Here is a 12,939-nt window from a genome sequence, read left to right on the forward strand (position 1 = left end):
CAGTCTCAATATTTTACTAAATATGCAAGATACTCAATGAGCATAGGGATAAGATCTTAATGGATCTTCTGTTGACAGTTTTTCCTATAATATAAAGAAACCCCTTGCAAGAAAACTAAAGTCTGACTGAATGTTCTTGAGGAGCTTCTGAGACCATAGAAGGAACAACAAGAAAGACAAAAATCCTAGACAAAATTCACTTTCTCCAAAGAAAATGCACCTTTCTTTTGTTGGTAATTTTTTTTTGTGGTTTTAATTAGATTGGGTTTTTTTGTTTGTTTGAGTTTTTTTCCTGTTACTGGATATTCGTAGCAACAAGCTTACATAAAGCAAAAACATTGTTAAACCAAGTTAGGCATTTCTCCACCTGGAAAGAAAAAAAAATTATACATTTCTGGTGATTTCTTCCCATTTTACAATCCTGCTGGAGGGTGCCCATCTGTTCTGATGAGTGCTATAAAACCTGGGTAAAACAGAATAAGAACAGAACTTAATCACCTAGGAAAATAAGGTTAAATCCCATCAATAGCCACTAATAACTGGTAAATATTGTCAATAGTTCCCTTGTTGCTCAGGTGTCAAGCAATTAATGCGGGTCTCTTGGACTCATAGGTTATCTAAAAGCCTCTCCTTTACAGTTTTACTCACAGTAGAGCCTTTAGTATTATTTGTTCATTTATGATCCTTTTCCCCTCTCCTATGGATCATTTATGTAGACTACAAATATAAGAACTCAACGTAAATGCACAGTGGATACTAGCTTTTGAATATTTGATGCAGGCAATCTTCTAGAATATTGAAATGGGTACTAGAAATTTAAAACTGTAGGTGAGGTCCAGAGAACAGAAAAATGGTCGAGATTCTTATATTTTCTCCCATTATTAACAGTTTCAGCCAAGCTATTAAGTACATGTTATTTGAGGAACTCAAAGATGTTTTTATGGCTGTATATTTGTGAAATACTCTTCTTAGTGGACAGTGAGACATTCGTTTGTAAGCTTGTACAAGCAACTATTAATCTTGGACTGAAGTTCAGAACCACTGTTGTTGAACAACAGCAGGAAGAAATGTCAATTTTTTAACATTACAGTCCTGCAAATAAAATCCATAGGATTAATATTGCAATATATAGCAAGAATGGTAAGGATGCAAAGAGACATCCATAAAATGGAAGTAAAGAGAAATAAAAGAGCTTTACAAAACATTAGAAGAAATGGGATCTTCACATTAAGTAATTCACAAATATTCCTTATTTCTCCAGGGAAGGGGAGAGGGAGAAAACAAGGCTTGGTTAATCTACTGCTGACATTTTGCTTTTCAGGTCTAAAATACTAAGATTTGGGAACATGGCAAACTTATCATTTTGCTTGTGACCTTTACAGCATGAAGATAATAGATTTTTAAAAGGACAAAAATTCTGGCTTATCAGTATACACTATTTTGGACAGTTCAACAAATATTGTATGTTATTTCTATTTCTAAAAATACATAATTAGCAAAATTTCAACTCCACAACAATTTTTAATGACGTTTACATTGCTCTGAATTATTCCATACTTGGAGTATTTGCTTTATTTTGTGGAAATGAAATTACTGTTTCATGGGTTTTTGCTTGATTATTTATCTTAAGAAATTTGTCCTTGGTGCATTGTCCTTTCAGTTCAAATTGAACTCAGGATACAAGGTTACTCAATCTTTCTGACAGAAAGATTTATGTCTGTATAGTAAAGGCCACAGTGAATATCCAAACTGAAAGTTGTTGCTGATAGTGAAGAAGGTAAATTAATCACATTTCCATAATGCTGAAATTATGGCTCCTTCTTGAGGTGATCTTACTGTAACTAATCATCAGCCTTGTCTTCTCAAAATGCAAACTGACATTTTTTGGTAGCTAAATGGTCAAGTCATAATCACAATGTTATAAACAAACTGATACATAAAAAGGAAGGAAGAACTCTAGCAAATCATACTAATAGCAGACATTAAGGTTCTTATAGAACTGACCCTTGGAAAATAAAAAGCAGTTCTCAAATATTTGAAAAGCTGGTGTAAAAATAAAAATGCATATTTTTATGATATGTGCCATAGGTCCATGTTGAAATAAACAGCTTATACTGTTAGCTAGTTTTATGTCTAGCACTATAATATATATATTTATCAAAAATATCTAATTAAGTAAAATCTTATCAGCTGTAAACATACCCAGTGTTAAGTGAATTTCATCTATATATCACAGCAATAATATTTGTACTTTTTTTTTACAAACACCTATGGCTAAAAACATCCTAAATTTAGCACTATAATAATTTGAATAATTATGTATTTAATTATTGTTGAAGAATCAGCAGATTCCCAGTCCCCTAGATGAGAAACAATATGTTTAGGAAAGTATTGCCTGAAGAGATTGGGTTTGCACCATGACTGACAGATTTTCTTAAGCTGTAAGTTTTAGATTTGTTAAGGATGTTGAAACCTAAATCCCATGCCAAAATCTTTACCTTTATGATGTGTATTCTGAATTAAACAATAACCCAAAATATTGCCACCTGTCATAATGCTTCAGGCCCTGGTGAGAAAGACTCTCTCAATCTATCTTTATGCCTTTCTATACTGAAAGGCTGCAACAAGGTTTGACCCCAGCTCCCTCAGCTTTTCTTGATAGGAGGGATGCTCCTGCCCTCTGACTGTTTTTGTTGCCCTCTTCTGGACCCACTCCAACAGGTCCCTGACTTTCTTGTACTGATTTAGTACATGACTTCGTCATCTTTTCAAAAGAAAGAGCAAAAACCTATTTGATGACTCACAATAAAAGTTGTCACCAAATATCTGAAAAAGATACATTTCACATTATCATGTATATTTTTCATTAATGTACAGGCATATTCACCACAGTTATTGCACCTCATAGCATCAAAATAACAGTTTCTAATTGTTGATATTAATCTGTCTTTGCAAAAACTCACACTCTTACGTCTGACTGCTGCGTGGGTTGGATTTAGAAATGTAGCCACTTCAGAAGCAGCAACTTTGGTCATAACCAAACCATTTCTGTCAAATGTTCAGATTACCAAGAGCTGTGCAAATGACCTCATGTTCAATACCACACACTTATATGCTAACACTGTTTAATTTACACTAATAGGACCACATTTTAAAATGTGAACTCTAGTAGCTGCAAAATCTGCAGCTCTATATGCAGAAAATCTACATAAGCAGTTCGCTGATACCCCTCTGAAAATGAATGTGCAAAGACTTGGGTGATTATTTGCAGATAAATATGCAAAACTGGATGCAAATATTAGATATGGAACTCAATCTCGAAAAAGTTCTTGCTCACTGATGAGAAATAAGCTTGCAATTTGGAACAGTTTATGTGAATTCCTTCCCCTTGTCAAAGCGTGCAGTCTCTGGCTTAGGATCATAGCACAGAAGAGACATCAGCTTCAAAGGACTCTGACAAAGACTGGATTAGCGCATTAGGAAAATCAATATCACCCACCCACATCATGTCCCAAATAATACAGCAGGACTGGGATGAGGGAGAAGGGACTCATCTGATGTGATAAAATTATAAACTTCTGTGGTGAAATGACCTTGGCTGACTGTCAGGCTCCCACCCAGGTGCTTTCTCACTCCTCCTCCTCAACAGGCCAGGGGGGTGAAAATTAGATTAAAAGCTTGTGGGTTGAGTTACAGACAGGGAGCTCACTCACCAGTCACCATCAGAGGGAGAGCAGACTTGACTTGAAGAATATTAATTTAGTTTATTCCTAATTAAAAAAATATATATTAAAGTAGAATAGAGAGAAATAGACAAAACTAAACTCACTTTCCTTTTACCCTACTCTTTCTACCCAGGTTCAATTTCACTCCTTTGTTCCAAAATCTTCTACCTCTTCCCCACTCTGTTAGCACTACGCACTACAGGGAAGATGGGGAGTGGGGGTTGTGGTCAGTTCACAGCATTTTGTCTGTGCCAGTCCTTTCTCTTCACATTCTTACTCTGCTCCAGCATGGGCTCACTCCAGGATACAGTCCTTCACAAACTGCTCCATCGAGCAGTTCTTCAAGAACTGCTCTAGTGTCCATATGTCACAGCTCCTATCAGAAAACCTGCTCCATGTGGTCTCCCCTACACAGACTACAGCGCTTGCCAAGAGCCTGCTCCTACATGGTCTCTTCTTAAACTGCAACTTCCTTCAGGACAGGTCCACCTTCTCTGGTGTGGGGTCCTCCACAGGCTGCAAAAAGACAGCCATGGTATCTCCACAGACTACAGGGAAATGTCTGCTCTGATGCCTAGAGTGGCTCATCATCTTGCTCTTTGTTGATTTTGGTGTCTGCAGAGCTTTTTCTCTTGCATCTTTCTCACAGCTGTGCACAGCATTTTTTTATCCTTCCTCACATATGTTTTCCCCAAGGTTCTGCCACCATGGCTAACAGACTAAGTTTTGGCCAGCAACAGGTCTGTTTTGAAACCAGCTTGGCACAGTTGCTCTCAATCTGTCCATCCCCCAGCCTGGATTGATAATAGAGGTTGCTCTCACCCAAGTGCAGCACCTTGCACTTGGTCTTGTAAAACCTCATGAGATCTTCATGGGCCCACTTCTTGAGCTCGTCCAGGTCCCTCTGGCGAACTTGAATCCAGACACATTTCATATATAAGATTACCATGAAATCCTCTTTTAAGCTCAGTACAGTGAGAGCTTTGCCCATGAGAATAAAACAATAGCTGATCACATTTTTCCACTCAACTTTTAACTCAAGTTTTCTGTGCAAATTTTCCTAATACAATTTTTAATTGCTGGAAGATGAGCTAAACTGGAATTAAATGTAAGGTAATGTTGTGGTTTAAGAATGGTACCCCCCAATTTAGTCCTCCCACTGAGACTTTCCAAGCCATGCTGCTTCTTGCTCGTTCCCCCTTCCCCTCCCCACTGTAGCAGGCTAGAGAGAAGATTTGGAGGCATACCAGGAAAAGGTCACAGGTTAAGATAAAAACAATTTACTGGAAACAGCAATGAGATAAGAAAACAAACAGTAACAGCAGCAATATTAATAACAAAACCATACAAAAGAGAGAGAGTGATTCACATGCCAAAATGCTCACCATGGAACTTGACCTGACTCGACCGCAGCCGTGCTACCTACCCCAATCAGAAAGAACCTCTTCTTCCTGCAAGAAGCTTCATTCCCCTTACCCCCCGTCATGAGGTGGTATAGAACAGCCCCCAGGTCATAGCCATGCCCTCTCCTGGCTACGGCAAATATTAACCCTGTTCTGGCTGGAACCAGCACACATAAACAAAAAGAGGAAGGGAGAGCAAGATGGTAACCAAGAGTTTGTTCAGCTCTTGTAAAGGGAGCTGAAAATAATTTAACTTTGCTTCAATACAAATGTGGAAACTGGTCTGAAACAGACATTTCCCGAGACTCTAATTAGACAAGAATAAATGGAAGTAATGATGGTCATTGTTGAAAAGGCATGTTCTTATTGATAACAATATAATTTGTAGCTGCTTTCAAAATAAAGTATGCTTAAATTGCTAATTAGAACATCCAAACAAACAGTTTTAGAGTGAAAAGCCTTTCCTTCCTGTAGACACATTTCTCAGGGATGTCTTTAATGCTGACTCTTCTTCAGGGAATTCATGTTTAAACAGATAGATAATTAACAATCTGTCTAAATATTCCTGATTTTTGTTATGCTTAGCTTTTGATTAGCTTTAATCCTTATCTTTGCTTCGTGTCTGTGTTTAATACCCTGCAGAACTCTCCTGAAATGCATTTCTAAATTGTATCTGTGCAAATACTGCAACATAGCGAGTATAAGTAATTAATTAAATTTAGAACTACTTTCTTCAACCATTTTATCCTTTCAATATAAACATTTAAATAACTGCATTTTTACTTGTATACTTTTTTTCATGAATAGCTTTTTGTAAAGTTAAGTATATTCTTATGCAAACATATATGTGTACTTAGTTTTACCACTTGTTCTTCCATATCATCTGATATTCTAATTCCCTCATTTTATTAGGCATCAGAAATAATAACAACAAAACACATATGAGAAATTAGACAGAACAAGACATGCAACACAACTAGTTCAAAACAGACAAATGGTAATATACATCTTCAAACTACTTATAGCTTATATAAACAAAGTTGTTGCTTAGACTACTTATGTCATAAAACAACATATTTGTGAAAGCATAACTTTATATAAGCATAAAAAAGTTATTTATTAGACTATTTATTTGTAGTGAATAAATACAGTTTCTCTACTACAGTACTTGGCATGTAGCTCTTTTTATCAAAAGAGCTGTGAAAATGGAACTAGAACTAAGTATTTAAATAATTTGTTTTTCTCCAATTTTTGCTTTTTTCCTATCTTCAGTTATTAACTACACTGGTGGTTTTGCTGGATGGGAGTATTCAAACAATTCAGTTTTAGTCATCCAAATTCCCTTTAGCATGATTAACAAAGGATCTCGCTGAACAGTCAGTGGTCCCCTTATGAACAGATGGCAGAAACTGATGCTGTTAGCATCAGATCACCCATTAAACTCTGGTGAGACTGCAGGGGCTAATTCTGTATCCATCTCCATAAAGAATTACTTCTCAATGCATTGATTTAACTGTGCATGAGAAAACTGAAAGCAACTGCAGGAAAGGTTACTTCCGCCTCACACTTTGATCATTTATGCTTCAGGTATGCTAAAAGGCTGTATCATCCATTGCTAGAAGTGAAGAATTCAGCCCGATTGAAGAATTTAAAAAGGAGATCTGTACTTAACATTCTTTTAAAGGATTAAATAAATACATCATCATACAGAGGAAAAAAAGTTGAACAGTATATTTGGACATAGTTGAACTCCTCCACCTCTTTTCCAGTAGAGAAGACAGACTAGGGCCTTAACTGCAAAAATAGAATTGTGTTGTAGAGCCCACTGCCAAGGCCTGTGGTTAGAAAATGAAATCATTGCTTGTTCACTTTTTCCAGACTATTTTATTATTATTTATGCATGGCTCTATGCTTTGAGTTACATGTTTTTTTCTCAATGACTATTTCTACAATGCAGATTGTGTAAAATGTAGATTGTGTAAAATCCTGATGCCAGGGAACAGGTCCACAGTGAGTTAATCATGCACATTATACTGCAGTTGCACTATGACCCTATGTGCTTTTCCACCTTGTCAAAAGTGATTTAAATTTTCACCTTAAACTTACCAGTAGTTGGGCTTGATTTCCTTGTGAAAGTTTTATTTGTATCTGGTCATTCCCTGAAGTAAGTAGCTACATATTTGTTTAATGTATCCTTGGCATATGGATTAGCTCCCAAACTGACAAGCTCTTTAGCACTTATAGCCTGGATTTCAGAATTCACTGCCAAAAATATATCAAAACATTTTCTCCTTCTTATCACAAGGAGGAAATGCTGATGCCTCAAGATGCATTTATATTGGCTTTTGCTGCATATTCTTGCTATATTTTGAAATAAGATATTTTATCAAACAGTATATTGTCTAATTTAGCTTTGGCAGCATCTCTAATGAAAAATCATGGCAGGTACTTCGAAAGGAACAGACTGTATTGTAGAGATCTTTCGCACAATATGTTGAGTACTATGGTATGCATGCCACAGAATTATGAACAAATGATAAGCATGTGACTGAAGTAGAAAAGATTTATAAAAATTTCTTTAGAGAAGCAAGCGTGAATGAAGAGAGTGAAGAACATTTTACCACATTGAACAGAGACTGTGATTCGCATACAGGTAAAATGGGAGCTGGTTCTCACATGTACAGAGGATGTATTTGATTCTGCCATAAGTTCTCTTATGGCAATCTTCTGCAGGAAGCCAGGCTGGGAAATAGTTACCACTCAAGATATTTATTACGGAAACTAATTTCTGGTGTTAGCCTTCAAGCATATATTGAACAAACTGCTTTCCATAGGCTTATTGAGGTCAAGTGGGGATGGCGTTGAGAAGAAAGCTTTATGACAGTACTGTGTGCTTACAGAACTGCTTCCTACAGGATGAATCAGATAACATTAACAAAAGCAGATTTTTTTTTCTCAAGAGTCTAAGTATTTCAAAGTGTACGTAACCTGTAGGCCACCCAGTCTGCTAATGTCTGTACCAAGAAGGCTATTGGGCCATATTGTCATTTGCTCTTGACCTGTGTGCCTGGTTTCCTTTGCATAGGAAAGAAAAATGGGAGCAGAAAGTACAGAGAGGAAGATTATGAGAATAGTGCATACTCATATCCTGTCCTGTTGTGGAACTGGGCACAACTGAGAAGACTTCAGGTCAAAGGCCATGTCAGCATAAATCTCTTTGTGAAACTGAGGGAACTCTGGAGAACCATATAATTCAGAGGTGGCTCCAAATATCTTCTTCAGGCATCCATGTTATTCAACCAACTGGTTTGCTGCTGAATGTGAAAAGCCTTTATGCCTCAAAACATCCAGAAGTTTCCATAGTGGTGCTGTTTAGCTGCTTTGGGTGTTACAGAAGCTTTTGAGAAGGTGCTGGCTGGATTCCATTGCTGTAGGTACATCCTCAAAAAGTCTCAATCCATGTAACAGCTAAAAAACCCCAAAGTTTTACACTGATGTGTGTGTCCTCATCAGTCAATGGTTATTTTATGACCCCAGTTCAAAACTTTACATTCTTTGATGTCTGACAACCACCAGTTCAATCTGCAACAAGCCAGTAACCCAGATAATGGCACATTGTTTCTCATCATGATGCAATTTGTCAGTCTGGTGTGAGTGTCTTTGGATTTTCACTGCTGAAGAGTCTTTAATGTGTAGAAATCCTATTTATTTGTATTAGCAAGACAGTCTTTCCAGATTCTAATGGGTAGAACATTTATGTGGATATATGGCATATAATTTAAGTCTCTTTCAAAAAAGAAGTATCCATGTGCACAGAAGGGATCAGTTTAAACATGAAATTTCTACACACAGGATCTTGGAAGGATTAATATAATAGTCACATTTTGAAAGGGAATGTGAATCTTAGTGCTTGTCCTCAACATCTCCTCCTTATGAGTTTATAAGATTCCTTGTTCATTTTGACCACCTCATTAAGTGCCTGCCTTGGGTATGTTTCTCTTGTTATGCCTCACAGCTCAGGCGCCTTTCAGTATTGCAAATTTTTTTGCTTAGTCCAGTCAATGTCCACAGTTCTTAGCACTCATAAAACACACTGACAACACTACAGCTTTAAGTTCACTTTAAAGGTATAATTGTCTGTTCCTGAAAAATTTCTGCTTTAACAGGATGTGGCAAATCATTACTCTTTGATGTAACTAAGTGCACACAACTTTCTCATTTGTTGAGAATGCTGTCATCAGATCACAGAATCAGAGAATCTCAAAATATCTGAGTTGGAAGGGGCCCAGAAAGATCATCAAGTCCAATTCCTGGCCCTGTACAGTACCATCCTCAAGAATCATACCATGTGCCTGACAGGATTGTCCAAACACTTCTAAAACTCTGTTGGGTCTGGTGCTGTGACTGCTTCCCTGGGGAGCTGTACCAGTGCCCAAACACCCTCTGGATGAAGAAGGATTTTTAAGTATCCAACCTAAACTTCTCCTGGCTGAACTTCAGGCCATCCCTCAGGTTCAGGTAATCACCAGTAAGTTTTTACTGTCAATTTGTATTTATGCTTGTCACAGTAATCAAAGTGAATTTAGTCAAGTAAGAATGTTGAAATAGGCTCCAGTGATAGACTAACGTTGGTTCCAATTTGTGAAGTTGCAATCCTTACCTGTAAGGCTTTTCAGTCTATTTTTCATAATTCTGCTTTTTATCCTATTTGTCTTCACATACACTTTCTACCACCTAGACTGTAAACATTAACAACTCAGGCATTGTTTAGATATATAATTTTACCATATGATACAAGCAAGATAATATAAAGCTGACATAATCAATGGAAGGATTTATTTACCTTTATTTACAGATTACAGGAGCATCCATCTAGACTTGCACCCTTTTTTAGAGTTAAACATGGTAATCACACAATTCAAATTAAACTACTGAAATCTGTTATCATACCGGTGTGTTTTAAATCCAGTTGGAAAATGTGCTCCATGTAGCCACTGCCCTCCACCCACCCCCTTGGGTGAGAGACAAAAGGCAGAGATTCTGAGCTAAGAACAGTGTACTGGAAACAGCAATGAGATAAGAAAACAAACAGTAACAGCAACAATACTAATAACAACAGTGTATAAAAGAGTGTGTTTACATGCAAAAATGCCCATTGAGACTAACCCAACATGATCGAACTGCCACTCCATGCCTCCATTTGCTGCTTGTTTCCCCAGAAAAAGGAACAAAATGGCCACGACCCCTCCAAGCAGCACCTTTTTCTTCCATCCAAAGCAATGCCCCCTTTCATTGCAGAACTGAGATTCCCTTACCTCTGCCGCCCTACCATGAGTGAGTGGTATTGAATAGCAACCTAGGCATACCCACTGGGCTCCAAGCTCTGTCCTCTCACAGCAACAGTGAGAAAATTAACTCCATACTGGCCAAAACCAGGACACACATTCAGAATTTTAAAAGGACATGAATTCTGAAATCCAAATACGCTTTATAAATTAATGAGTTCTTCTAAATTTTAATTTGTTACCTCCATAAATGTTCATGAAAACAATTAATGAGCTAACATATCTAGTCACTGTCTGTCATCAAGGTACATTGCAAAAGCATTTCTCTTGCAAATTGAATCACCGCACTATTAAAGTTCTTATTGATACAAATTAAATACATAGGAGGCAAGCAGCCTCAGTTTCATAACTGAACAGAAAAATCACAAAGATGTTGATTGTATCTTTTGAGAAGAAAAGGTAAAGATTCCACGGAAAAATGCAAGCTGGTGATTGTGTCTCATTTGAGTCTTGTTTATGACACCTACATTTACCTCCAGAATACAGATGGAATAAACATACAGGTAACAGGATTGGGTTGTTCTCTAGCATTTTTGAACTATTCTGATAAAAGCTGCCAGTCAAAAAGCTGACAGAGATGTTTTCAGCTTTTCAAAATGCACAGGAAGTATGGGGGGTGGTGTCACTGAATCTGTGGAAGTGAGATGCTTTTCTGTTAAATATTTACTGGTCCTGATAACATTCTGAAAAAGGTTTCAGTATAACATTTTAGAGAACATCCCTGTTTTTCCCTGCTTCTAGCCCCGCAAATGATCAAAGTACATAACAGGATATTAGTGTCTTCACAAACTTTTACTGGTGGAAGCTTTACACCATTAAAGACAATGTCATTAACATTATTCAGTCTAAGAGTGCACTCTAGTTCTTTAGAGCTTCATCTAATGTGCCTTGCGCTGTTAGGTAATAGCAGAAGCGAGGTGTCAGATGCCCATGCTTTTTCCCCAGCATGAATGGAATTTTGATAGAAAGGGGTAGCAACCCATTTTAGGTCAGGAGAAGAACAGTCTGTGTGCTGCATTTGCAGAAGTGCTTTAGTCTTGTGAAACACAACCTTAGTAAGTCTGTCTTGCTTGTCTCTTATCTGTTAAGGCAGTCTGCTTGTTCTGCTACTTCCTTTTAAATGTAACTGTCATATCTTTCAATGTTTAAATCTACATGTTCACAGTCAGCCTCTTTCATGCACTCACACAGGCCCTCAAGCTAATTGAAAATCTGTGCTGTAAATAAGCACTCAAAATCAAAATTACAAATGCAAATTGCAGTCTGCATCTTGACCAGGTATGCCTTTTCTTTTCTAACAGAAAACCAGTGGTGGCTGCACACCAACCTCCTAATATACTTACATAGTGTGATAAGAAAACTTGGAAATTTGCATTTGAACACATATTTGCTGGATCTTTTCTGGTCCAGCAAAATTCAAATAACTTTTTAAAACTGAAACAGTGATGAACCACGCTGGGAAAACACTGCTCTTGCCAGACACCATCACTTCTGCTGAGTTGCCTTTGGGATTTTCACCAGGAAGCGTGGCTTACCTGTACAGAGGAGAAAAAGACTAAAATGATTTCACAGAGACACCTGTCAATATGCAGACTTTATCTTAATGTTTTAAAGTGTTTAAAAGATCTGAGGTCTTCATAAGTACGATATATGTTAAAATACTGAACTGAGAAAATTGAGATATAAGGAAGTGAATGGCAACAGAAGATACCATTTCCACCCCCCCCTCTTTCCCCCCTAGTTTTATACAGCAGTTTAGAGGCACATGTAACTATTGTTTTCATATGAGCACTCAGTAGCAAGAGATGATGTCAGAGCCAGGCTGTCCTGCTGTGGTTTCCAAAAGATATTGACAAAAGGAGTTGCAAAACATGAAATCTTCTGAATGAATCTGAGTGATACTTTGTAGTTTCAAACATTTTAATTGACTTAGTGTTGGAATTGAAAAAAGTCCGTGGACTCCAGCGGGGGGAGAAATTGCAGTCCAAAACCAATGTGGTTGATAAAAGCAAGCTCCATTTATTAGCAATCCAGAGGCACTTATATAGTATACCAGCTTGTTAACTCTTAAGTGGCTTAAAACTTATCAAAGTGCATTTCTACTTCTACATAATTGGACTTACATTGGCAAGCTTCTACAGTTATGTTATGATTAAAAGAATTCAGAGTTCACCCTCCTCCCTCCGGGTCTTATCTCCACAGCTGTACCTTCTCAAACTCCCTTCTTGTTCCCAGCCCTGTTTTTACACAGGGATTTTGTCATGGAGAGTTTTTCTCACACAGGCCTTTTGCTTGCAGGCTCTTGCTACAGTTCTTTTATTGATCCCATAATTCTATCAATGATCCATGTCCCTGATCCTCTAACATTCCCAGCAACTTCGGTTTTGACCTGAAATATTATTTTCTGTTTGGATCAATAAATGGTGAAATTTTTTTAAAAAATATTGAAAGTGTAATATTTTTGTA

This window comes from Corvus brachyrhynchos, unplaced genomic scaffold (assembly GCF_000691975.1).
Source record: "Corvus brachyrhynchos isolate BGI_N302 unplaced genomic scaffold, ASM69197v1 scaffold29, whole genome shotgun sequence".
Taxonomy (NCBI): Eukaryota; Metazoa; Chordata; class Aves; order Passeriformes; family Corvidae; genus Corvus; species Corvus brachyrhynchos.